This window comes from Bos indicus x Bos taurus, chromosome 2, assembly GCF_003369695.1.
Source record: "Bos indicus x Bos taurus breed Angus x Brahman F1 hybrid chromosome 2, Bos_hybrid_MaternalHap_v2.0, whole genome shotgun sequence".
NCBI classification, from domain to species: Eukaryota; Metazoa; Chordata; class Mammalia; order Artiodactyla; family Bovidae; genus Bos; species Bos indicus x Bos taurus.
Window position 1 is genome coordinate 73,174,804 of NC_040077.1, and position 26,769 is coordinate 73,201,572.

The 26,769-nt window shown below is 44.5% G+C and overlaps 1 protein-coding gene across 20 annotated transcripts in view; it reads right to left on the minus strand.

Annotated features, from left to right (window-relative positions):
- Positions 1-26,769, minus strand: part of CLASP1 (cytoplasmic linker associated protein 1) — a 273,158-nt gene that overhangs the window by 180,095 nt on the left and 66,294 nt on the right. The window lies entirely within an intron of this gene.

The window sequence follows — 26,769 nt, forward strand, 5'->3', positions numbered from 1 at the left end:
TTTCCATTTTTCCCAAATTGATCTACATACAAAATTTCACTCAAAATTCCAACTGTAATTTATCTTTAGGAAGTTCACAAGCTGATTCCAAATCTATGTGGAAATGCAAAGGGCAGGACACAAGATGGTAAAACTCACTCCCACAGAAAATCAAGATTTCCTACAGAAGAGAAGACAGAAACAGACTAGTGCATAGATAGGCCCTTTCTTTATGACAAAGTAGGCGTTACACTGGACTAAGAATCCCGGGTCAACTGATATCCATCTGGAATAAAAAAGCTCTGATATCCATCTGGAATAAAAAAGCAACTGACTTCTTTCTCAACCCATACATAAAAATGAACTCCTGGTTACAGATTTAAGTGTGGAAAACAACACAATAAAGCTTTCAAAAAGTGACATCAGAAAACAGCTTCAGGACACAACAGACAATAAACCATTAAAAGAGAAATCCATGCACAGGACCACGTTAAAATCAGGGACCATGTTACACTGAAACACCCTAAGAAAGTAAAAGGCAAGTCAAGACATATTGGAAAACAATATTAATAAAACAAATAAACAACAACAGGCTTGATTCTGGGATACACAGAGATCATCTACAAGCCCAATCAACAGACAACCCAGTAGAAAAATGGGCAAAATATTTTATATCTTTTGTTCATAAATATATGAAAAGTTGTTCAACCTCGATTACTTGTCAGAGAAACACAAGTTACTGGACTGGCCAAAAAGTTCATTTTGGTTTTTCTGTAAGATCTTATGGAAAATCACAAATGAACTTTTTGGCCAACCCAATAAAATATAATGAGACTACTACATACTCCCTGCATGGCTAAAATTAAAGACCCACAGACCAAGTGTTGACAAGAACGTGTTACCGTGGAACCTCTCACACGTGCTGGGAGGAATATAACCTGGTAAAACCAACACTTCAAAAAACATCTTGGTTTAGCTCCCAAATGTGAAGTATATACACAGCTACCCCACTGCTAGTCATCAGCTCAGTTCAGTCGCTCAGTCATGTCTGACCCTCTGCAACCCCATGGACTGGAGCACACCAGGCTTCCCTGCCCATCACCAGTTCCCAGAGTTTACTCAAACTCATGTCCATTGAGTCAGTGATGCCATCCAAACATTTCATCCTCTGTTGCCCCCTTCTCCCTCTTCTGCCAGGCATATGCCCAACAGAAATGCACGCACAGGTACAAAAGGTGAAATGCACAAAAATGCTCAGAGCAGCCCCATCCATAACAGCCAAAAACTAGAAATCCAGATGCCCATCTACTGTAGAATGTGAAAGTTGTGGTTTTCATGCTAGGAAGAACAATAAACAATCAAAATAAGTGAATCAAAGCTACCCTCAACAATACAGATATATCCAACAGTGAGTGAAAATGCCAGATGCCAAATATATACAAACATAAACTCTAATTTTAAGCTGCATATTTAGACAATAAAACTAAAAAGAAGAGCAAAAGAGCGACGCCACGAATGTTAGGAGAGTGGTAACTCTGGGAGCACTGGCAGTACTCCAATTCTTGTCCTGAGGAGCAATCAAACAGCTGTTAGCTTCAGGACAACTCTTTAAACTGTGCCTTTGTACACTGCACACTTTCTATATATAGTTCCAATTATTTTTAAGGTTTTTAAAACTATAAAAGTGGGAGTGACCTGGACCACTCTACCTACATGTAAGTCTGTGACAAGTGGCTGGGACCTCTTGTCCAAGTACCTTACTTACTTACAAACTACAAGTCAAAGCCCCAAAATGCAATCTACCACAGTTCTCTCTCCACAATGAGATCCATTTAATGATAGAGAAAGAAATATTTCATTTTTTTCTCAAAAAAAAAAAAAAAAAAAATGTCCATAAGAGACAAGGAAGAACAGGTCACTTCCTGAGTCATGGAAGGCTGGATTAGCTGGAGTAACAGAATTATATTGCACTCATATTATACTTTATTGTTTTTAAGGTACTTTTGGATGAATCTGAATAATCTTAAAATAATCTGAGGTGTGGAACATATTACCCTTATTTTGAAAATAAGGAAAATTTTAAAAGAGGTAAAGAGACTTACCTAAGGTAATAAAGTCAACAGTAATTGAACTGAAAAAGAAAAGCCTCCTGACTTGATCAAGGTCAATCTCACTACAGCATAATCACAATATCACAAAACCCCATTTTTTAGTCTTCTTTGTCTTTCTCTAGCTAGCTGAAGACCTTAAGCAGGTCACATCTCTCCTCTGCCAATGCCAGAGATAGAGCTGGTCTCAGCTCCAAACATGTCTGATGCTCTGATAATGCCCCAAACAGGAAAAAGTCCAAGGGCGTTGTGAGCACAGATCCACATCTACTGTCCAGCAGAGATGCTCAATCTCCAGACCTCACATGCTTCATTCATGAAGTCAGAATAATCACATGTTTACCTCAAAGAGTGCACAAGAGGGTTAAAAGTTTTAGCAAAATGCCTTACATGCTGTAAGCACTCAGTAAGTGTCTGTTCCCTTCTTTATGAGAGCAGCACATTTTTTTTTTTTTAAAATTTCTGGCTGTGCTGGGTCTTTGCAGGGGCTATTCTTTAGTTGCAGTGGCTTCTCCTGCTGTGCTGTGCGTGCTCTAGGGTGCAAGGGCTTCAACAAGTGTGGCACATGGGCTCAGTGGTTGTGACTCACGGGCTTTAGAGTGCGGTGCAGGCTCAGTAGTCGTGGTCCACAGGCTTAGTCGCTCCATGGTATGTGGGATCTTTCCAGACCAGGGATCGAACCTGTCTTGCCTAAATTGGCAGGTGGATTTTTAACCAATGGACCACCAGGGATCGAGAGCAACGCTTTGAAAAAAACAAAAACAACAAAGCACAGCCCTTTGAGGAAAGAGAGGAACAGTACCGGGGCGGGGGGTCGTAACCCCAAAGAAGAAAGTGAGGGGCCTGAAATCTCATCACCCAACTGTCAATAGTCCTCTTCTTCTTTTTCTTTTAGCCACACCATGAGGCATGCAGGATAATAAGTTGGACCGGGGATCAAACCCAAGGCCCCTACAGTAGAAGCATAGTCTTAACCACTGGACCACCAGGGAAGTCCCCCAAGTACCAATATTCTGATGACTGTCCCTCAAGACATCTTGCACGCACGCATATGCACGTGTGTGTGCTATGAATTTTATATAAATGGGTTCATATGGCATGGAATTAGCCCCAAATCAATACATAGCGATCTACAACCCCACCTTCAGTGGCTGGATATCCTGTTGTATACAAGCAACAGGATCACTGGACCAATCTGCCAAGCCCCTACCAACAGTCATTATTTTCATCAATACTTCAATGAATACAGACTTCAACACGTTACCGCCTTAGGATGAGTTCTCCAAAAGAACACACACTGTACACTTGATGCCCACTTTTTTTTTTTTGCCACGCCATGTGGCTTGCAGGATCTTAGTTCCTCAACTGGGGATACAACCTGCGCCCCCTGCACTGGAAGCAAGGTGACCTCATCACTGGACCACCAAGGAGTCCCCAGCATTATTTTTACCTTAATGTGCTAGGTGCCCTAAGGTGCTACAGGATGCTCACTCTAGACATTTTTTTCTTTTTGTTGTTATTGTAAGACTCTACACTGCAACCTTATTAAGTAAGGAGGAAATTAACGGAACTCTTACAATGTGATCATTTGCAATTTCAAGAATAAGAGCACAACACATATACTCAAGAACAGAGTGATAAAAGTCAATGACCCTGTGTATTCATGTGACACTGGAGAATTATTCACCCAAACTTGCTGTCCTTCAAAGCACCACCCAGGGAGTCCTGGGACACCCAGGCCAACCAGATGCCACCGAGCAGCTTACAATTTAAATCCCTCTTCTGGAATGGCCTCCAGAGAGTTTTTGAGCACAAAATATAAATAATTGATATTAGATTAATGGGACTAATGAAGTGATAGGCTTGTTACTGTTGTTGCCCACATACTGGGGTCTTACCATTAGGAAGAAACTTCAGGGACTTCCCTAGTGGTGGAGTGGCTAAGACTCCATGCTGCCAGTGCAGGGGAGCCAGCTTCAATCCCTGGTCAAGGAACTAGACCCACATGCTGCAACTAAGACCTGGTGCAGCCAAACAAATTAAAAAATAGTTTAAAAGAAAGAAACTTCAGATCATCCATCTCAAAGCACTTCATTTTACACAAGAGCATTAACGGCCCAGTGAGGCCAGGAGACCAGGGTTTAACACAGTTCAAGGCAGTCAGTAACCTTTGTTTAAAAATATGGACCAGTCCAATACAATCTTCAGCAGTGAAAGGAATTTTCCATCAAGATCTATACTGTCCAAATCAGTAGCCACCAACTATAGGAGGCTACTGAGCAAGTGACGTGTGAATGGGAAAAAGAATTTTAAATTTTCCTTAACACGTTAATTTACTTAATGTAACTTTCAATAGCCATACATGGCTACCATGCTGGCCAGCACGGCTCCAGACCACTGGGGGCAAATTCCAGCAGGGAGAGATGAGGCAGCCTTGTAACCATGGAAACCTGAACTCCTCTAGACGTGCTGCTTATGTGATCCTATGTGAGAATGAAGGTTAGTGTGGCCAGATCTCCAGATTTTAAACACTGGCAACTATTTGAAAACTATGGACAGAAATTCATGACATTGTACAGAAGGCAGTGATCAAGACTGTGCCCAAGAAAAAGAAATGCAAAAAGGAAAAACGGTTGTCTGAGGAGGCCTTACAAACAGCTGAGAAAAGACGAGAAGCTAAAGGTAAAGAAGATAATACCCATCTGAATGCAGAGTTCCAAAGCAGAGCAAGGAGAGATAAGAAAGCCTTTCTCAGTGATCAACGCAAAGAAATAGAGGAAACAATAGAATGGGAAAGACTAGATATCTGTTCAAGAAAATGAGAGATACCAAGGGAACATTTCATGCAAAGATAGGGACAATAAAGGACAGAAATGGTATGGATCTAACAGAAACAGAAGACATTAAGAAGAGGTGGCAAGAATATACAGAAAAACTATACAAAAAAGATCTTCATGACCCAGATAACCATGATGGTGTGATCACTCACCTAGAACCAGACATCCTGGAATGTGAAGTCAAGTGGGCCTTAGGAAGCATCACTAGGAACAAAGCTAGTGGAGGTGATGGAATGCCAGTTGAGCTATTTCAAATCCGGAAAGATGATGCTGTGAAAGTGCTGCACTCAATATGCCAACAAATTTGGAAACTCAGCAGTGGCCACAAGACTGGAAAAGGTCAGTGTTCATTCCAATCCCAAAGAAGGGCAATGCCAAAGAATGCTCAAACTACCACATAATCGAACTCATCTCACATGCTAGTAAAGTAATGCTCAAAATTCTCCAAGCCAGGCTTCAGCAATATGTGAACCGTGAACTTCCAGATGGTCAAGCTGTATTTAGAAAAGGCAGAGGAACCAGAGATCAAATTGCAAACATCCATTAAATTCCAGAAAAACATCTATTTCTGCTTATTGATTACACCAAAGCCTTTGACTGTGTAGATCACAACAAACTGTGGAAAATCCTTCAAGAGATGGGAATACCAGACAACCTTACCTGCCTCCTCAGAAATCTGTATGCAGGTCAAGAAGCAACAGGTAGAAAGAGACATGGGACAACAGACTGGTTCCAAATTGGGAAAGGAGTACTTCAAGGCTGTACATTGTCACCCTGATCATTTAACTTATATGCAGAGTACATCATGTGAAATGCCAGGGTGAATGAAGCACAAGCTGGAATCAAGATTACCAGAAGAAATATCAATAACCTCAGATATGCAGATGACATCACCCTTATGGCAGAAATGAAGAGGAACTGAAAAGCCTCTTGATGAAAGTAAAAGAAGATAGTGAAAAAGCTGGCTTAAAACTCAACATCCAGAAAACGAAGATCATGGCATCCAGTTCTTTCACTTCATGGCAAATAGATGGGGAAACAATGGAAACAGTGAAACACTTTATCTTCTTGGGCTCCAAAATCATTTGCAGATGGTGACTGCAGCCATGAAATTAAAAGACGCTTGCTCCTTGGAAGAAAAGCTATGACCAACCAAAACAGCATATTAAAAAGCAGAGACATTACTTTGCTGACAAAGGTCCGTCTAATCAGAGCTCTGGTTTTTCCAGTAGTGATGTATGGATGTGAGAGGTGGACTATAATGAAAGCTGTTGTTGCTGCTGCTGCTAAGTCGCTTCAGTTGTGTCCGACTCTGTGCGACCCCATAGACAGCAGCCCACCAGGCTCCCCCGTCCCTGGGATTCTCCAGGCAAGAATACTGGAGTGGGTTGCCATTGCCTTCTCCTAATGAAAGCTGAGTGCCTAAGAATTGATGCTTTTGAACTGTGGTGTTGGAGAAGATTCTTCAGAGTCCCTTGGATTGCAAAGAGATTCAACCAGTCCATCCTAAAGGAAATCAGTCCTGAATAGTCACTGGAAGGACTGATGCTGAAGCAGAAACTCCAATATTTTGGTCACCTGATGCAAAGAACTGACTCACCAGAAAAGACCCTGATGCTGGGAAAGATTGAAAGTAGGCGGAGAAGGAGACGACAAGAGGATGAGATGGTTGGATGGCATCACGGATTCAATGGACATAAGTTTGAGTAAGCTCTGGGGTTGGTGATGGACAGGGAAGCCTGGTGTGCCGCAGTCCATGGGGTCGCAAAGAGTCAGACACAACTGAGTGACTGAACTGAATTGTCTGAATGAATTTAAATGACTGGGAAATCCCCTCCAAAAAAAAAAAAAAAAAACATTTCATGGGTCTAATCTGGCCAAAGACCCCTAAATCTGCAACATCCCTCATCTATACCCACCCCATAAACATGAAATCAGGCACCAAAACATTCATGGTTGCCCAAGGTGGTAAACACAGATCCAAGCGTTCCACATGGGCTTTTACAATTCTCCCAGTATGCCCCTAAGCCGACCTCCACCCCCATCTCTTCCAGCCAGCCCCAGCCAGCCAGGCCTATGGCTCTCCCAGTTGCCCGGACTCTTCTAGGAGCCTCCCTGCTCCCCTCCTCCAAGCCGAGGTCCTAATTCTTCTGAGAAACCCACCCAGCTAGCCTGGTCCAGGAGTTCACCTGGCCTCTGCTCCTTCACCTGCACTCCACATCTCTCCCCAATAAGACCACACACTCCTGAAAGCAGGGTGGTCCTCACATAGTCTCTCTCAGCTCTACCACTTCCTCAGAGATAACGTGAGTGGGGTAGGCGGGGTAATAGGGGAGATTAACCATTTCCTTGCACGTATTCTCTTCACTATCTTACTTAATCCTTACAATTCCCTGTGCCAAGCACTACACCTATAAATATCCTTACTTCGCAGATAAGGAAACAGGGAATGGAAAGGTCACTTGGCTATTATCTGGCTCAAATAATATTCATTAATCCATCAGTCTTACAAAAGGGCAAAGGAAGAACATAAAGTTTATAAAGATGCTCCCAAAACTAAAATCATTCTCGTGTGTACTCACTCCAGAGAACCATCTGCCTGCCTATGGCTGCACTTCTGGAAAAAGTAGGTATTATTCTTAATAGCCAAAAGGTGGTAATAATCCAAATATCCATCAGCTGATGAATAAACAAACAAAATGTGGTAATCCATTCAGTTAAATACCATTCACCATTCAACAATAAAGAGGAACAAACGTAGTGACAGATGCTATGTTATACATGAACCTTGAAAAGAGGATGCTAAATAAAAGAAATCAGACATAAAGACTATATATTGTACGATTTCATTTATATGAAAGGCTCAGAAAAGCTAAATCCTCAAGAGACAGAAAATAGATAAATGGTTGCCTACAGCTGGGGGTGAGGATGGGGGCTGACCATAAATGGATACAAGGGACCTTTTAGAGTGATGGAGAAAAGTTCTAACGGTGGATTGTGGTGATGGGTGTACAACTCTGTAAACTTACTAAAAACTAATTGAGTTGTACACTTAGTAGATAAATGTTATGTAAATTATATTTTAGTAAAGCTGAAAAAAAAATCAGTTACTAGATTTAAAAGAACTCTACTCAGATCTTTCTGCATCATGGGAGAAATCTTTCATTTCTTCTTCTATGAAGAAGAAATCATCTTCCATGATGGGATCACCGAAGAATTCACTACATTTGCCAAAGGTAGGGGTGGTTCAGGCAGTAATGCAAGTGATGGAGAGTGGCGGGGGAAGCTTCACTCATTCGCGCCCTGCCGTGGGGCCTGGTTCCTAACAGGCTACAGGTTGGTACCAGTCAGCAGCCTGGGTTGTGGGGACCCTGATGAAAGCAGCATGAACTGTGCACTCCAATCAACACCACAGACAGTAAAAAGTACTGTCACGCGACCCTGTGTGTATCCCTCCATCCTGGGTTCCTCTCCTTCTACTCGCACCACACGACCAGGATGTCCATCTAAAAGCTAACCAAGTCCTTCGCTGAGAACCCGCCAATGCCTCCCAGTGCTGCACAGGAACTCGTCTTTCCGACAGCCACTCCCTCCCTTCACCGGCCTCCTGGCTGCTCCTCCGTTGCCCTAGATGGGGCCCCCTCTCTGCACCAGACTCTCTCTACCTGAAATGCTATTCCCCAAGGCTGCCACCCACCCCATCCCAGCACCCACTCACATCTCTGCCCCAAAGCCATGTTCTCAGCCAGGCCCACTCTGACCACCTTAAAGAACATTGTGGGCATGTACACATGCCCTTGGCCCACTCAGGCTGTATTTTTCTAAAAAGCAGCTCTTTCCATTTCCCAGTAGTCTATAAAATTCACTCAGTTAACTTGCTTATGGGTTCTTTCTCCCAAGTGAAACATGAGCTTCATGAAGAAGAGAATTTGTATCCAATTATTGAATGCTATAGCCCAGAACCTTATTTGTTGAATAACGGAGTGAACCCCATCAATCTGCTTTATTTCTCACTTAGAAAACTCACTTAGTGCAGTGCCAGGACCTGCCCAGCACCCACTGTGAAGCCCAGTCATCTAAAAGGTGAAAGCGGCCTCAAGAGCGAGAAGCTTTCAGTTCAGTTCAGTTCAGTCTCTCAGTCGTGTCCAACTCTTTGCAACCCCATGAATTGCAGCACGCCAGGCCTCCCTGTCCGTCACCAACTCCCGGAGTTCACTCAAACTCACGTCCATCGAGTCAGTGGTGCCATGCAGCCATCTCATCCTCTGTCGTCCCTTAGCTTCCCCAAATAGGAAAAGGAGTACGTCAAGCCTGTATATTGTCACCCTGCATATTTAACTTATATGCAGAGTACATCATGAGAAACACTGGGCTGGAAGAAGCACAAGCTGGAATCAAGACTGCCGGGAGAAATATCAGTAACCTCAGATATGCAGATGACACCACCCTTATGGAAGAAAGTGAAGAAGAACTAAAGAGCCTCTTGAAGAAAGTGAAAGAGGAGAGTGAAAAAGTTGGCTTAAAGCTCAACATTCAGAAAACGAAGATCATGGCATCTGGTTCCATCACTTCAGGGGATATAGACGGGGAAACAGTGGAAACAGTGTCAGACTTTATCTTTTGGGGCTCCAACATCACTGCAGATGGTGATTGCAGCCATGAAATTAAAAGACGCTTACTCCTTAGAAGGAAAGTTATGACCAATCTAGACAGAATATTAAAAAGCAGAGATATTACTCTGCCAACAAAGGTCCGTCTAGTCAAGGCTATGGTTTTTCCAGTTGTCATGTATGGATGTGAGAATTGGACTATGAAGAAAGCTGAGCACCAAAGAATTGATGCTTTTGAACTGTGGTGTTGGAGAAGACTCTTGAGAGTCCCTTGGACTGCAAGGAGATCCAACCAGTCCATTCTAACAGAGTTCACTGGAAGGACTGATGTTGAAGCTGAAACTCCAATACTTTGGCCACCTCATGCAAAGAGCTGACTCACTGGAAAAGACCCTGATGCTGGGAAGGATTGAGGGTGGGAGGAGAAGGGGACGACAGAGGATGAGATGGCTGGATAGCATTACCAACTGGATGGACGTGAGTTTGAGTGAACTCCGGGAGCTGGTGATGGACAGGAGGCATAGCGTGCTGCGATTCACGGGGTCGCAAAGAGTTGGACGCGACTGAGTGACTGAACTGAACTGAACTGAATGGGAAATGAGGGAACAGTGGGTCACAGAGAAACCTTCCAGGATCCCATGGCTTAGGAAGCATCTTACTGCAATCAAGGGAGAAGTGAAAGTTAAAATGATGGATTCCCAGGTTCTTCAGATTCAAACTTAAGAAGCATTCAGAGCTAGCCAAATCCCACCACACTCTGCTCAGGATGCTTTGTTAAGAATGATCTTGGGAATCGAAGCTTCCACTGTGCTACGTATCTGAAGAACATTTTATGGAAAATCAATTCACTGAACTGTACCTATCAGCAAAACTACTACTCAGAGTACCTGATGGCCACCCTGTGTCTAAACTCAAGGAGAAAGCTTTCAGGTCACTGTGATGGAGGTAGACAAGATATGAACCACATGCAGTAAGACGTGCAAGCCACAAAGTTCAAGACAAGCCCGGCAGAAATTTCCACCTTCAGAAGCCCAGAATGGGGTGGGGTACAAAGCTAAGGTGGAGATCCAAGTGGCAGACAGAGCATAAGTAGGCTTTGGAGTCGAACAAAACTGGGTTCAAACCATGGCACCACCGTGGTTTGGGCCCGCAAGAAAGTTACCACCTCAAACTCCATGCATATATCTGTGATGTGACACCTAATATACTGCCTTCTGCAGGTGACTGGGAGAATCACTGACGCAATCGATTTCAACTGTAGGGCACAGGGAACCACACACAGTAAACACACCCTGCCCTTCATTCTGAGATAAAAATCATGTTCAAAGCACCTACAAACATTAAGACAAGTGAAATACACCAAACACAAAAGGACACATACTGTATGCTTCTGTATATAGGAGGTACCAAGAAATGACAAATTCTCAGAGACAGCAAGTAGAATTGTGTATGCCCGGGTGGGGCAGTAGTAAAGAATCTGCTTGCCAAGGCAGGGAACGCAAGAGATGCGGGTCTTCCTGAGTCAAGAAGATCCCCTGGAGTAGGAAATAGCAACCCACTCCAGTATCCTTGCCTGGAAAATCCCATGGACAGAGGAGCCTGGCAGGTTACAAGCCATGGGATCACACGACTGAGCCAACACACACACATACACACACACACACACACCTCTGATCACACGACTGAGCCAAACACACACACACACACACACACACACCCCTGACACTTGCATACTATTATAAATCAACAATACTTCAATTAAAGAAAAACAGAAAGAAAGTAAAGTAGCAGTTAGCAGCAGCTGATGGGAGGGGAAATGGAAAGTTATTGTTTAATGAATGCCTTTTGGGCTGATTAAAAGGTTCTGGAGATGGGTAATGGTCATGGTTGAACATCCCTGTGAATACACCTAAAGCCACTAAGCTGTACAGTTAAAAGCAGTTGAGGGAATTCCCTGGCAGTCTAGTGGTTGGGACTTGGCACTTTTGCTGCTGTGGCCCAGGTTCAATCCCATAAGCCTGACGGGAGTGGCCCACTCCCAAAAAAGCAGTTAATGTGCTAAGTTTTATGTTATGTATATTTTAACATAGTCCTTTTCCCCCTAATTTTAAGAGTATTTGCAGGACAAACCAAGGGACAAATCAAAATTGACAAAGGCCAATGTTAGAAGGTCTGTAGGCATGTGAGCTGCAAAATGGTTTGTATGGTCTACAGTGTTTCATTTGTCCTCGCGATTGTTTCTTCACTAGAGTGCTGGGTCCAAAATAGCATTGTCCCTGTTGGTGACATTGCTGTGCTCACCATCATCATAGAGGCTTCCCTGATAGTTCAGTTAGTAAAGAATCCACCTGCAATACAGGAGACCCCGGTTTGATTCCTGGGTCAAGAAGATCCACTGGAGAAGAGATAGGCTACCCACTCCAGTATTCTTGGGCTTTCCTTGTGGCTCAGCTAGTAAAGAATCTGCCTGCAATGCGGGAGACCTGGTTCAATCCCTGATTTGGGAATATCCCCTGGAGAAGGGAAAGGCTACCCACTCTAGTATTCTGGCCTAGAGAAGTCCATGGACTATATAGTCCATGGGGTCGCAAAGAGTCAGACATGACTGAGTAACTTTCACTTCACTTCACCGCCATCAAATCGGAAGAAAGCATTTTTCCTTTCCACCCTGTGAGAAATTATATCTCCATCCATAAACCTGCTAGCATTGAGAGGTAGAAGAGTCCCAACTCACTCTAAAAGTTAGCAAAACTGTACTACAAAACTGGGCAAGAGTCACATGCAAAGTTAAAGAAACTCATCCAATCCCACTTATAAGAGAAAGAAATTCAAAATAGTAGCAAATCAAATCCAGCAGTTAGTCAATGAACACACTGACAGAGGTTATCCTAGGAATTAAGAAGTCTATATGACCATCTCATGAGATTTAAAAAAGTTCAAAGCATCGTAAGAACTTAGGAATTTCATCCTGAAGTGTTGGGGAATCACTGCAAGATTTGAAAGTTTGGAAAAAAGAAGGGGATGGGATGGAAGCAGGAAAGGGATGAGGACAGAGGAGTGTGAAATGATATATCTGCAGTTTTACACGCTCATCTTTGCAAAGATGGGGAGGATGAACTGGAGGCAGAGAGGGCTCTGGGCGTAACGAGGGCAGAGATCGCAGGTTTCTGAGCTGAGCAGCAAAGTTGGTGGTCGTACCACGAGGTCTGTGTGACTGCAGAAGGAGCTGAATCGCTTCTGACATGCTGAGCTGCAGGTGCCTGATGGGGTATCAACACATAAATACGCTGCAGGCACAGGTCTGCTTGAAGCCCACGAGGGCAATGCAGGGTGCACAGAAGTCTCTGGGAACACCCACATGAAGGAGAATTCCCCGTGAGAACACACAGCATGCAGAGGGAAGACTGAGGTGGGTATCTTGATATCTGCAAGGACTGCAGGCAGAGGTATCTACCAAGTAGATGAAAAAGGGTTGCTAGAAGAAAAGAAGGACTCGGAACATTCCTGGTGGTTCAGTGGTTAAGACTCCGTGCTTCCAATACAGGGGGCACGAGTATGACCCGTGGTCAGGGAACTAGGATTCAACATGCCTTGTGGTGCAGCAAAAAAGTAAAAACTTAAAAAAGAAGGAGAAAAGAACAGAGGTGGCAACAAAAGGCAGTGAAGAAGAGAGCTTCGCCAATTAGGGCTTGATCACATAAGAAGTCACATGAGATCAAGATGGTTTTGGCAATTCCTGCACCCATCCACAAGTTCATGGAAGGAGAGGTCAGACACGTGGAATAAAGAGTGATGGGGATGTCAGTTGAGACAGAATGCAGGAAACTCCCAGTGGCAAGACTCAGGCAAAACTCAGTAAGGCAGCCTGAAGACTCTGCTGGTCAAGTAAGATGGTGGTTGTTTCTTCCTAGAATGGTAGACACACACACATATTCTACAGACTGAAGGAGGAGATGAAGAACATAAGGGAATGCGTTTATAACTGACAGATGTTGCAGGGCACACCACGGAAAGGACGGCAGAGGAGAAGCTGGAGGATGCTGGGAGAGATGCTAGAACGTGGAGGCCAAAGCCTGATGATCCAAGGCCTGCCCAGGCGCGACACGGCAGACAGACACTCAGGCAGCTAACCACAGTGAGTGTGTTAGGCCAGCTTTGACGGAAAGCTCTTTTGACTGTGCAGGCGTCAGGTGCTGGGGTGTGCTGACAGCAGCCAACCCCCAGAAATCTTAACATAACTGAAACACTCTAAATGTCCATCACAAAATTTAAGTGCCCTCCTTATCATAAACATCTGAGATATTTGTAAAATAAATAGTTGAGGCTGCCCTGGATTGTTCTGGGGAATGGAGGAAGGGAAATTATGAACAATAAAGGTGTGGGTAGGAAAGGGCACCGAGAAGAGGGGAATCCCAGGGAAGAAAATGAGGTGACAAGGCGCAGCACCAGCGTGAATTAGCCAGTGGAAATGAAGGAAAGGAAATAAAAACTTTAACCCTCATTTCTACTTTTGATTATGACTATGATCTATTAGCAACTGAAGAATTGGAGGAAACATCTTTCAACAAAGCAAAGGTATCCTATTAGAAACCAACAGCAGGACCCCAGACTGAAAACACCAGGGGCGTGCCCATGAGAGGCGGGGACAGGGTGGAGATAAGAGATGTTCCTATTACCAACCTGACAGGACTGAGCGATACAATACAAAAAAAGAAAGCATAGAGAGATCAAGAGAACTAGAAAATGAGACAATATTATTATTGCTACCTGCAAAAACAAAATTGTCTACTAAAAATATCCAAGAGGATCAACTGAAAATTAGAACTGACAAGAGAACAAGTGGCCAAATCCTCTAAAAATGAAGAAAAATCTATGTCGTTTTTATTGTACCAATTGGGATCAGGAAGAAAGTTTAATGGAAAAAATTAAATTCGTGACTGCAACAAAAACCTAAGGTAATTAGGACTGAATCATAGAACTTAGGTGAAGAAACTATAAAACATTTTACTAATGGGCATTAAAAAGGCACAGATAAAGAGAAATGCCATATTCCTAAAAGGGAAAGAAAAAATAAACACAAGTAAAAAAACAACAAACTAGGCAAAATATATCTGTAAAATATATGGTAAAGGATTATACCATGATACTTTTTAAAACCTAGAAATAATTAAGAAAAAAAGACAAAAATTTTAAATAGGCAAAAGACATCCAATAGACTATTTCTATTAAAAAAAAAAAGGCAATAAACATTAAAAGGTACGCATCTTCTTTTAACCAAAAGATTGCAAATAAAAATAATGATACACCATTTATAACTTATCAGATCACGATACATTTTAACACCACTTTATTTACTTTATTTCTTGGCCATGCTTCAGGGCTTTTGGGATATCAGTTTCCCAACCAGAGACTGAATCCAAGCCATGGCAGGGAAAGCCCAGAATGCTAACCATTAGGCTATGAAGGAACTCCCCAAATACATTTTAAAAGATTAATAACTCCAAGGTTTGGGGAGGGTTCCTGGAAATAGATACTAACAAGTTGCTTGCAAGCTTGGTAACTGTAAGTGATACAGCATTTTGGCACACAATTTGATATCTATCCATTTTTTTAAATAGTTTATTTTTTCTTTGGCTTCATTGGGTCCTACTTGCGGCACACATGACCTCTATTGCACATGTGGGCTCTTCACTGCAGCGTACGGACTCAGTAGCTGCAGCACAGGGAGTTAGCTGTCCCCCGCATGTGGGATCATAGTTCCCCGATCAAGACTCAAACCCATATCCCCTGAATGGGAGGGCAGATTCTTAATCACCAGACCACCAGGGAGGTTCCATATATCAAATTTTTAACCTCTATAAATGTTGGCCTAGTGAGTTCGTCTTTAGGAATCAATTTCAAACACTTTAACACGGTATGGAAAACAGCATAGTGTAGACACAATGGCCACTACAGCATTATTTTGTGAAAGGAAAACATTAAAAATAAGCCTAAATATTCATCAAGGTAACTAAGATAAATGAGTTATATATGGATGTTTTCTATTTTCATAATTAAAAATGATAATGAATATACCAGCAATGGACAAACCAAAAATGAAATTAAGAAAACAATTCCATTTAAAATAGCACAAATTTAACCCAAAAAGGGAAAGATCTGTACACTCAAAACTACAAAATACCACTGAATGAAATTCAAGAAGACCTAAATAAATGGAAAGACATCTTTTGTTCATGGAATTGAAGACTTAATAATATTAGGATGGCAACAGTCTCTAAATTTATCTACAGATTCAAGTTATTTGCTATCAAAATTCCAGCTGCCTTTCTCTGCAGAAATTGACAAGTCATGCTATGAAACAGAGTTAATCCAAAAAACAGCTACAAAACATTATGTATATAGACCTTTTTTTTTTTTTTTAAGAACTCTACACGGATCGTTTGTGTGCAGGTGTGTTTGTACGAGAAAAAACAAGCCTTTTACCTTGTGCTTCCTCCCACAACAAACGCCTATAATTTTCTAGTTCAAGACATGATACAAAATTCTTTAATATTTTAAATGTTAAACAATAAACAAATATAAATCTCCTGAGAGGCTGCCAGCCAGTGAAGAATGGAAGACTGTTTTCTGGTGGAGTTTTGTCTGCAAAGTGGAGGGGGACCCACATCCAAGGATATCGCTCTGCCTCCAGTATTTCCACCACCACCAGCAGAGACTCACGTCTAGAACAGGTATTCTGAGAGTAGCAAGGGACCAGCAACCACTGCAGCCAGATGACGGGTGTGTGTGGATGCCTTACAACAGTCTCTCTACTTCTGTGTGGGTTTGAAACTTTTCATAAAACCAAGTTAAAGAAAACTTTCACAGGTGCCTGTATCTTTGGTTTTCAAGATCCATCTTTCCTGAATCAGGAGTAAGACGCATGACTAAAGTCTCTGGGAAGAAGGCTCCCTGGCTGCAGAGCCCCTCCAAAGGCCCTCCTCCCCACCCTGCTCCCTGACCCCAAATACTGCAGTGACTTAAGAGTATCTGGAGGGGCACTGATCTTGTACCACCAGCAATAAAGGAAAACTCGGAGACAAAACAATACAGTAAGACGAGCATTGGGAGATGAGAAGAGGGCTGGTGAGTCCAGGCTTCCTAAATGAAGGATATGCTGGTATTTAAAGTGGGGGTTTTGAAACCCCCACTTTATATATAAAGTGTATATATAAAGTGTATAAATAAAGCTATAATTTTGTATGTTCACTGTTCTCTCCTCTGGAAAATCATCTGTTGCCTCCCATGACTGGCACATCCACTACGAGGGCCAGGGTTGCTACCTGGCTGCCGTGGGCACAGGTATGCTAAAATCAAAGGGGAAGTGGTTTTCATTAGGGAACCAGCGACTCCCGGTACAGGAGCTGGAGGTTTCATTTCTGTTAGGGCTTCACATGACAGAAGGTGTTCTAGTGTTCCGGGGTTTCTCTCAGGATGGATCGTCTGTCCTCTGACTATGGTCTTAAGGTGTTTCCAAGGGCTGCAACATAAAATAGATTTCTTTACTACGGACTCTAATGAAACAGCCTGACAAGCTGGTGGCTGCCTCTGTCTCCTTAGACCAAAACCCAGGGCCAGACAGTCCAGGAACCGGACTGACTGTAACCACCTGCTCTCCTGCGCTGATGAACATTTGTGGGAGGAGAGGCTTGCTCTGCCCAGGACTGGGGGAGCTGACTCAGAGGAAGTACTTATACTTAGCACATCGCTGTGAAACAGGCATATTCACTAATTTGGTTCTCCCCACTACATCCTTTTCTCATCCTTTTCCCTGTATTCTGCCTTTCAATGATTTATCTAGTCACCCAGACAAAAACAGAAACTCCAAAGCCACAGCTGGGCTAGAACACAACAGGGTTACTGTAACACTCAGTTCTTTTTTCCCTTGATGAAAACTCAACTGGGTGGAATACTGAACAGCTCTTCCAAACACTCTCAGATGGATATGACTGGGAAACATTTCCATTTTGGAGCTATTCCAAATTCTTCAATTATTTACTATGGGATCAAACAGGAGCGCAGAAACACAACAGGCGAGCTTCACTTAAGCTGGGCCTTTGTCCTCTGGGGTTTCACTGCTATTGGGGTTTTGTTTTCAAGCTCTAGCTCTCAGTGATGCAGCAGAGTGCCGGGAATCCTCCCCGCCTTTGTTTGATTTTGTTCTTTCAGAATCTGTGAAGGGAGTCACCGGGCCCTCCTGGGTCTCAGCTCCTTCCTCTGCCGTAAGAGAACTGTCAGATAATTTGCTGGTGGTGCCTACATCATGAGAGTCGGGTAAAAGCCAGGTGATGTTATTAGAGGGCAAGTGACAGTGTGGAAAGTGAGGGGGCGCGAAGAACCAGCAGAAGCCTGCGCCTGTGAGCTGAGTGCCTTTCCTTCCAGTCCACAAGTTCATTCATGCTTTCAAACACACAGAGCCGGCAGCCTTGCCAAAGAGTAAAAAAATATACACGCCTGCACATTTAATGAATTCACTTATGAAAAATAAGCCAACTTGTTCTAGTGTAGAAAGCTTAAAGGCAGGACAGAGAAATCAAAATAAACTTGCTTCTCTAATTTCTTCTAACTTCCAGCCTTTAGGAAAACAGAAAGGCACTGGGAACTAGGTGTGAATTCTCAGCTCTGGAGAAGCCAGTCTTTTCTGCACCACTTCCGAGTCATATCTAATTCTGATTCCGAATTGCAAAAGTAGGCAGGACCACACCTGAGGGAAAATAAACTAGAAAGGGCAGGGATGAAAATTAAAAGTTCACAATGGAATTATTTCAAATAATTTAGTACCGGCTGGGAGGCAAGGAGGCAAAGCAAAAGAAACAGAAAAGCCAGCATTTACCCATTCTTCTACAAAGGCTCCTTTAGGATTCACATTCTAAGATTGTCAATTCATCTCTCTAGCCCAGCACTGGAGCATCTTCGGTCATGACCCTAAAGTGGTTTGACTTCTGCAATCAGGGCATCTCCCTAACTCAAAACCACTGCAGAGGAATTACTGAGGGTTTCAAGCAGAAGGGGCCTTTAAGACCATCCTGTGCTCTGCATCCCAATCTCAGCAATGGCATGGCCGTCCTCATACCCAAGTCTGGGGGGCTCCACAGTCCAGCTCCTTTTACCGCACCAGGTCTTCTTCCCAGAAAGTGGGGTCTAGCGGCAGGCCAAGCTGAAGGCAGGAGTCTAAGCACACCTGTGCATCCACCTTTCCTCCTGACTGCCCATCAAAATGACAGCAGAGAAGCACGGAAGATTCTTTCCAAAACAATGGGGATGGGCTGGAGGGAAACTCAAGGGGCTGTCAGGAAATGAAAATGTTCCCCAAAGACAATTCCAAAAGAACAGACGGGAGGTTGCACCCCACAATCTGTTCCAAGGGGACTCCAACGGGGATAGGTGTTCATCTGCCTTGACCCTGGGTAAGTTCTGGGCCCTGAGGACAGCTATGAGGCTGCAAAGGGTCAGAACAGTAGGAGGAAGGGGAGAAAGCAGGTACTTGAGGGGGCACCGAGGGAGGCAGCAGGCATGGGGGTGGGGGCATGGGAAGGGGTCCACCAACCGGCCAGGCTGGGCCCCTCTGCACATCAGGCTCAATTCCATGGAAATTCTGTGATAAAATGATCACACACTTGTCTCTCACCACTAGACCGGGAGGAAGGTAAGCAAATAATGTACCACCCACACTGGGGTACAGTGGGTGTGGATGGTCGTGCTGTTAACAATGATACCGGGACAGCAGGCACAAACGGGGCCTGGCTCAGGGAAACGGCCGGACAGACTCCGAGGCAGGTGTCTGCCAGGCCGAGGCCAGGCCCTGTCCTGCCGCAGATGCCCCAAGCCAAGGGGCCCTCAGGAAACGCTGGCTGAGCAACAGAGCAACTGACTGCCTTCTCCCTTCATTCTAAAGGTGTAGACAGCATTTTGTGGACTGTTTCTACGGGGGCCGCTGTCGCAGACTCCAGGGGGCAGCGGCTCAGGCGTCAGCGGCAGGTGCGCACCTGACAAAGAAGGCGCACTTTTTAATTAAAAAAGAAAAAAAACCCTAAATTATCTTTGAAATGAAGCTCCTCCACACCCCAGCCAACTGATGTCCTGCCCTCAAACTGTGTCCCCAAGCTACCCGTGACCTTCCCTGTCCCCTGTCCTTGCTGGGCAGGGCTGTCCCCGGGCCGAGAGCTGCCACAACAGCTGCTCCCACGCACGAGCCCAGAGCTTTCTCCCCACAGCGCCGCCCCACCAGCTGGCCTCCTGCTAAGCAATTCCAGCACAGCTCCTCAGTCGTGGCCTGGAGACCTGCCCGCTCCACAATCCTGAGATCACGATACACACAGAGGAAGAACCTAAACCTGTTCTAAGTCCTTTCCCTTCCTCCTTGGAAAGCGTGTCACAATTCATCCACAGGGAAGGTATAAACAAGGGCCCTGGGGCCTGTTTCTCATTTCAGGAGGAAACGTCCAGAAAGCAGGAGTAAAGATGTCCTACCAGACTGCTCTTGGAAGGCCAAGGCCAGAAACAAGCTTGCAGAAGAGTCGGCACAGGGCTCCAGCCTCGGCTTCTCCGAGACTGACAGCTGTGAGTCCTATTAATGGATCTCCAGCACCCTTCTTAGATTTCACTGGTTTCATGCAAGTTACCAAGCAATTCTAATGAAACAAGCCCACAAACTACTCAGGTGCCAACTGTTTCAAGGTTCTCCCACAGTGAAGGCAGGGGGGGGGGGGGCAGGGACAGAGAGAGAAACGAGTGGAAATGGAGGCTCCAGTCCCACCTGAAAGGGCCTTGCATTTCTTAGGCCCTGTGATCAGATCGCACGTTGGGACAGAATGTGAAGCGTCACTCTTATCCATCCTGGAATTACTTTATGAACAACACAGCTCCAGTATGTTGTACAGTGGGTGTTCTGTACTGCACTGTACTCTGTATTACTAATCTACCAACTACAAACATGTAATGGAATGACTCAGGCCTCTCTTTTTCTGAAAGGCTCTGATTTCAAGGGGAGCTACGACGGAGAACTAAAACGGTATCGTTCTCAGGCATAACACCTCAGATGTCTGCACATAAGACATCCACAGTTCAGGGAAATTCAAGGTTCTAAAGAGTAGGCATTGTAGAGAAAATGAAACCCATTTATTATCTTAAGGACCTGTCATGTGCAAAGCACAAGCTCAAGTTTAAATTACTCTCAGATGCCACCATGACTTTTGGTGATAACATCTACATTCCAATGCCAAGGACTCAAATTATTACACAGCTTTCCCCCCAGGCACCCCAACAAGCCACTCCCAACCTCACTACCACCCATCTCACTGAGCTATTTCCTAGTAACCTCCAGTCGTTCCCAGGTCAGCTCGGATACCACCATAATTTTTTAACGTTCCCAAGTGCAGCTCAGACACGCCAGAAGCCTGCTCAAAACCCTTCACTGCTTTCTCACAGCCTGTGAAAACCCAACTTTAAGCATCGGGGCACAGGTGCTTTCTCGCCCTCTGAGGTCCAGCCCCTCCCTGCCTATCCTTCTAAGCACTGTTTAGTAAAGCGTTTGAGTTCTGAAGCTAGTAGCCAGGTTTTTGATGCCAGTTAACCTTCACCATTGAAGGGGGATTACAACAGAAACAAGATGGTGTGAGGATGAAGTTAAATGACTTGCCTACGAGAGCTAAGCACTGGCCTGGGACAGAGAACTGTCCAGCAGACGTCAGCTTCTGCCATCATCCCCAGCCTCCTTCATGCAGTGAACAAACACTCTGTGCTCAGCGCCTGGCTCTCAGAGGAACCCAGCCAAGGCCTCCTGCAGCACCACGTGACTGGGAAGGGTGGCGTGTGACCTCATAGACCAAGCCCATCAAGGTGGAGTCTTCCCAGCCTGCTTCAGCCACACCTGCCACTTCACTTCAGCCAGCCCAAATCCTGTGCATCTGTTAAGACCCAGCTCCCCGGCCACCATAGGAGGGGGGCTTCCACAGCCTCCTCCCACAGAAGGGAAGCCTCGGGCTGTCTGCGGGCACCTCTCCTAACTGGTCAGCCATACCATCAAACACAGGGTCCTTGGATGCAAACCATATTGACTGCTATAATCACTTGTTCAGAAGCCAGAATATAATTTTCTCTCCTCAACAACTGGCAAATATGTTCTCAAAACAAATTTGTGAAATGGGCAAATAAATCTGTAACCCAATTATCCATGCCATGACTAAACCAAGGAACCCAAAGAGAAATCTGGGTTATAAAGAGGTATTCAGGAAGAAAAGAAACACCTACAGAGCTCCACATAACACCAAGGGCTCAATAATCTATCTTGGCTAAGATGCTGCAATGTCTCTCCCTTTGTGTGACGACCTCTGTCTTCTTAGATGGGGTTGGGAGACTAGAAAAGTTTCGATAGACTGATGATCTTCTAACAGCTGCATGCTTTTATACCAGTGAAACAAAAAAACAGAGGAAAATGAAGGCCTTTCTTTCCTCACTATTAAATGTTTCCTGAAAGCGAAGAGGGGGAAAGGCCCCATACGGAAGAGTCCACACACTTGCCAGAGAACTTCACCACTGGAACAGGCTCTTACATTCATAGCTGCATAGTGACAGAAGGGGCTCATGGAGCCCAGACAGAAGGGTCAGGAGCTACCTCCACCCGGTGGGGTTGGGAAGCCCCAGTCTCCCTCCTTCGTGGACCTTGGGGGACACTTTTGACCACAACACCAGAGGAGGCCTTAAGAGCCTCACGGCCCTCACACTGGGCCAGTCTAATCAGATTTTGCTAATGATCCTCAAAAAACTCAAAGTGCCTTTGATGTCAGGTAAGGAACACACTGTGTTCTAGACAGGAGGAAGGAGAAATGCAAAAAAGATTTCTTTAATGAGCACAGCCATTTTAGCAGACGCCCAGTACTCAGCAAGTCACAGGCCCACATCCAAGAGAACAGGTGAGTCCACCAGGTGAGATTTCTCTAAGATAACTGAGGACTGGTCCCAAACGTCTGAACTTCCTATTTAGCTCATGGCTGCTGCTAAGTCACTTCAGTCGTGTCTGACTCTGTGTGACCCCACAGACGGCAGCCCACCAGGCTCCCCCGTCCCTGGGATTCTCCAGTCAAGAACACTGGAGTGGGTTGCCATTTCCTTCTCCAATGCATGAAAGTGAAAAGTGAAAGTGAAGTCGCTCAGTCGTGTCCGACCCTCAGCAACCCCACGGACTACAGCCTTCCAGGCTCCTCCATCCATGGGATTTTCCAGGCAGGAGTACTAGAGTGGGGTGCCACTGCCTTCTCCGTAGCTCATGGAAATCTCCCAAAATGTAGCAGACATGTCTATTACAGAGAATGTTCTGAACTGAGCTGTTTTTGATGTCTCAGGGTCACCGTTACAGACACAGTCACTGTGCTGAGCTGAAGCTGAAGAGTTCCTTTCCAAGACCAGACGAGGCCCAGAATCATCACAAGAAGAAGTCTTCTATAACTGTCAGGTCCTGCCTTCACTTGCTGCTGATACACTTGGGAGAGATAAAACTATCTCCAAAAGTTTCAGTTTGGGAGGTGGCAGAGTTTGGAAGGACAAGGTGATAAGCAACAGCCTTTCAGTGTCCTAAGCTGGTGGCATATATCCTCTAAGACAGGATTCTAAAATGTTGGTTCCGGGCAGGGGGTGGAGTCGGGTAGGGAGGGATGGGTTGGGAGTTTGGGATTAGCAGGTGCAAACTATTAAAATTATATACAGAATGGACAAACAACAGGTCCTACTGTATAACACAGGGGGTGAGAAGGTGACAGTGTTAGTTGCTGAAGTCGTGTCCAGCTCTGCGACCCCATGGACTGTAGCCCACCAGGCTCCTCTGTCCATGGGATTTTCCAGGTAAGAACACTGGAGTGGGCTGCCATGCCCTTCTCAAGGGGATTTTCCCGATCTAAGGATCAAACCCAGGTCTTCTGCATTGCAGATGGATTCTTTACCAACCCACACAAAGGAACAATATTCAATATCTTGTGATAAACCATAAGGGAAAAGAATATGAAAAACAATGTGTATACAAATGTGTGTGTGTGTATACAGAGAACTGAATCACTTTGCTGAAGAGCAGAAATTAAGAAAACATTGTAAATCGATTATAGTTCAATACAATAAATTTTAAAAAACTTTAAAATGAAAGGTAGGTTCCAAGAACCATGGCCAATCTTGTTTTTAAACTGACATGACAATACTGCACAGTAGTTAAGAATGCATACTTTGGACCTAGACTGTTCTACTTACTAGCTATGTAACTGTAGGTAAATTATTTCCTCTGAATGCCTCAGTTTCCTCCTCTGTAAAATGGAGGCTAAGTGTGAATATTTCAAAGTTGGTGTTTTAGTTTCAACTTTAGGGGTAAAAGAGAGGGGGAGATATCTAAGTATCTAAATATCACTAACAGTAGCCTGCAGCATCTGAGCCAGTCCTCATGCTCCCTCCCTCTCTCCCTCTCTCTCTGGAAGGAAACGGACAGTTGATACTCTCTTGTTCACAGAGTAAAAAGCGTCCCTCCTTTACACTACTGGAAGCTACTACCATGGCAGGAGGAAGGAATCCCACAACCTGGGATTTAGTGTTCCACTCAGGAGGGCAGTGTTTCTCAAAGCTGAAGGCCATCTTCCCTTGGCTGCAAAAAGTTTCCTTTCTCTAAAGCAAAAATGCTCTGTGGCCACAGTTATTCACACTGAGCATTTATGCAACATGGTAGAGTCCCACACGCATGAATGCTCGTTTTCTAACAGCTGCAGACAGAATCTAATGATCTTAATGATCCATGGGGCTCCCTGCCTGCCAGGCCTCCTCCATCACAGAGCAGACACAGTTCTGAGTACAATTAGGAAGCCCGGCTTCCCCCTGCAAAAGTGGGTAGGGTGTGAGTGAATCTATATTGCTTTCACGTCAGAACTACACTTTGTATTTCTATACTTCCTTCCATGTGATCTTATGGGACACTCATGATTTTTCTAGTTGGAATTTTCTGGCAACACATCACAATATAAAATCAAGTTCTTAAATTACTAACAAAGGTTAGGATAGATGCCAAGGCAGTCATCCAACCAAAACTCATTTTGCAGATTTACTAGATAGGAAGGAAACAAGGGCAGTTCCTGGCTGATTCCCAGGTGTCCCCTCCCACTGGCTACCTCACATCACTTCATACTCCTGAGAAATGAGTACCACCCATGGGATCTGAAGGTCCATTAAATTCCCCCTGCCTTGCAGAGACCGTTTCTACAAATTTATGCCACAGCTAGTCCTTCTCGTAATATTATACTGCATTAGGATATGACTACAGGAGCAAATGTTATCTTAGTGATTTTTAAAAATGACAAGGCAGACTAAACAAAAAGTACAGAGAAAAAGAAAAAAAGCCATGGAAATACAGGCAAGCAGCTGCACATAATTAAATTTAATAAGTAATTACTATAAGATATCCAGGGTCCTTCTGTGTAAGCAAGTGGTTCAGAGATACAAAAACAAATAAAATGTGGCTCTCAACCACAAAACATCGACAATATAGCTGAAACAAATATGCAGATAGCCACAGTTTAAGGTAAAACCTGGTCTGGCAAATATGAACTGGGGTCTAAGCACTATGGGAGCATCAACCATTGCGCAAAGTCATCTCAACTGTGAAAAATCGGCACAGGCTCTACAGATACCGTAGCATTGAAGCTGAGCTTTCAACCATTAAACTAAAGGGGTCTGACAAGGCCAAGAAGAGGCCATCAACCTTCAAAGCTGAGCCTTCAACCTTCAAACTAAAGGGGTTTGACAAGGCCAAGAAGAAGCCATCCCTACAGAAGAAAGAGAGTAGGGAGCAGGGGAAGATACCAGGGGAGGTGAGGGCGGGGGGACACTGAGGTATGGCCGAGGTGTGTGGGGAACACAGTGGGAGAAAAGTTAATATTAGATGGCTTTGAGAATCAGGAACAGGTGTCCAGGCTTTGTTCTGCCGGGGGCAGAGCTGCCAAGGCCTCCAGCAGGGATGGACATAACCGCCTGTGTTTTAGGAAGCTTACTTGGCCTGGAGATGGAGACCTGTCAGGGAGCTACTGCAACTGGCCAGGGAGGGGAAAAGGGGTGTCTGAGTCTTATGTCAGAGGAGGCTGGAATGAAAAGAAAGGGAAAAGTTTGGAAGTTAAGTGCAGATGAAGTAACTGGTGACATTTACATTTTCCTTATGCTTTTCCACTGGAGAAGGCAATGGCACCCCACTCCAGTACTCTTGCCTGGAAAATCCCATGGACGGAGGGGCCTGGTAGGCTGCAGTCCATGGGGTCGCTAAGAGTCGGACATGACTGAGCGACTTCACTTTCATGCTCTTCCACTCTTTTCAAATAGGTGCATATTCTTTTTATTTTTATTTTTTATTGAAGTATAGTTGCTTTGGGCTTTCCCAGGGACTCAGTGGTAAAGAATCCACCTGCAATGCAGGAGACGTGTCAGGAGCCGTAGGTTCAATCCCTGGGTCGGGAAGATCCCCTGAAAAAGAAATCCAGCATTCTTGCCTGGAGAATCCCATGGACAGAGGAGCCTGCTGGGCTACAGTTCATGAACTTACAAAAGAGTCAGACACAACTTAGTGACTAAACAACAACAGTAGATTTACAAAGTTATGTTAGTTTCAGGTGCACAGAACAGTAATTCAGTTATACATATACACATGCATCTTCTCTTTTTCAGATTATTTTCCATTGTATGTTATTATAAAATAATGAGTATAGCTCCCTGGGCTATACATTAAAACACTGTTCATTATCTATTTTTTTAAATAGCAGTTATGTATATGTTGATTCCAAACTCCTAATTTATCCTCCCCCAGCCCCTCTTTGATAACCACAAGCTCATTTTCTATGTCCGTGGGTCTGAGTGTTGTACAGTTTCAACTGCATGAATCTTTACTATCTCAATTTTTTAAGCAGGGGATCCTTTAAAATTAAAGGGAAAAAAACACACAAAGTAGACAGCTCTGTCCTATGAAACACAATCTACTTTAGCCACATCAGTTAGTCCAGTTCAATTCAGTCACTCAGTCATGTCCAGCTCTTTGAAACCCCATGAATTGCAGCACGCCAGGCCTCCCTGTCCATCACCAACTCCCAGAGTTCACTCAAACTCATGTCCATCGAGTCAGTGATGCCATCCAGCCATCTCATCCTCTGTCATCCCCTTCTCCTCCTGCCCCCAATCCCTCCCAGCATC